The following is a 1,513-nucleotide window of genomic DNA, read 5'->3' as shown; positions in this document are numbered from 1 at the left end:
AAGTTTAAAAAAAAATTAAAATAATGTTCACAATATTTCAAATATGTTCTAGTTTCAATAGTTTCATGATGAATTCAAAGGAGATACAACTGAACAGTAAAATCAAGTTATTTGTAAAATGGAGACCTGTAGGCTGGATCAGTGATCAGAAGAAAAAGTTAAATTTGTAAGACAAATGCACTTGCTCCACATATAGAACAGAGACTCGGTTTGTTTATTCCATTACAGATTTATCATTTCCCATTCTTGCAAAGTGCCTGTGAGTTGTCATCACTCTAAACCAAAGTGGCTCTATTTTTCATTTATTGTTTGCTGTTTCCCCACATTGTATTTACAAAATCCCAATGAACTGAATGCAAACCCAGGAACGTTTCAGTTGAGATAGCTGTCTTGCTCCCAGGATACGAAGGAGACAAGGTGTGGACCAGCCTTGGTTGATGGAAAGTTTGTCTCTGTCTCTTCTACCAGCAGCAGTTACTCCAATAAAGTATTCTCTCATCTGCCTTGCCTTTTAGTTCACTTTACCCACAGTTAGCATGTACATTACTTTTCCCAATGGTAGACTTCAGAATCAGATTGGGATTACTGTAAGAGAGTGGACTCACTCCTGTGGCACCTCCTGCTGGTTGTCCATGGGAATTAGCTCTTTCAGCATCTTGGAATGCTCCCTGCAGGCTGGTGATCCACCTTACCACTGGCTTCCGTGCCCCTCCCAGGACACCAGTGCCCCTTTCTCTGGGTTGCTGCCCCCACCCCAGCAGTACCCCCACACTCTAGGTCTCCCCACCCAGGGGAACCCCCACCCACTAACCTCACCTCACCTCAGTGTAAGGCTACTGCCAGTCACCATCTAGCCCCACTCCCTGGGGCAGACTTCAGTATATGTCACTCATCACAGGCAAGGTTGGGTGGGACCTGCTGCCTCTCTCTATAGCTGGGCTGCCCCTCTGCAGTCCCAGTACTGGTCTTAGGCTCTCAGCTAGGCCCACAGCCTGGGTTTTTTCCAGCCTGGAGCTCCCCAGCTCCTCTAGCCTTCCCCCAGCCCTGCTTTACTCTCAGAATCCTGCTCAGTTCTCTAGCAGCCAGGCCCTTCCCTCTCTACAGGCAGAGAGAGACTCCTGAGCTTCTGGCTGCCATGGCCTTCTTATATGGCCCAGTTAGTCTGTCTGGGGCTTGGTCCCAGCTGCAGCCACTTCCCCCAGTCAATTAGGGTTTTGCTCCTTTCCCGAGCTCCAGCCCTCTGCAGGGCTTTTCCAACCCCTTCAGGGCTGGAGTGGGTGCTCACCCCACTACAATCATATTCTAAAACCCTTCATCACATTGAGTAGTACCTTATTCTGCAAGTAGTTCCAATAGGGTTATTCACAAAGGAAATCAGTATTTTTGTGAGTAAATGTGTCAGAACTTTTTGTTCTTTATTTCATCTAGCAGTGCCTAGGAGCCCAAATCATAGCCCAAGACCCCATTGTGCTAGGCACTGTGAAAACACAGAATGAAAAGACAGTACTTGCCC

Source organism: Gopherus evgoodei, unplaced genomic scaffold (assembly GCF_007399415.2).
Source record: "Gopherus evgoodei ecotype Sinaloan lineage unplaced genomic scaffold, rGopEvg1_v1.p scaffold_62_arrow_ctg1, whole genome shotgun sequence".
NCBI classification, from domain to species: Eukaryota; Metazoa; Chordata; order Testudines; family Testudinidae; genus Gopherus; species Gopherus evgoodei.
The sequence above is the reverse complement of the archived record's forward strand: the minus strand, read 5'-3'. Positions refer to the sequence as shown.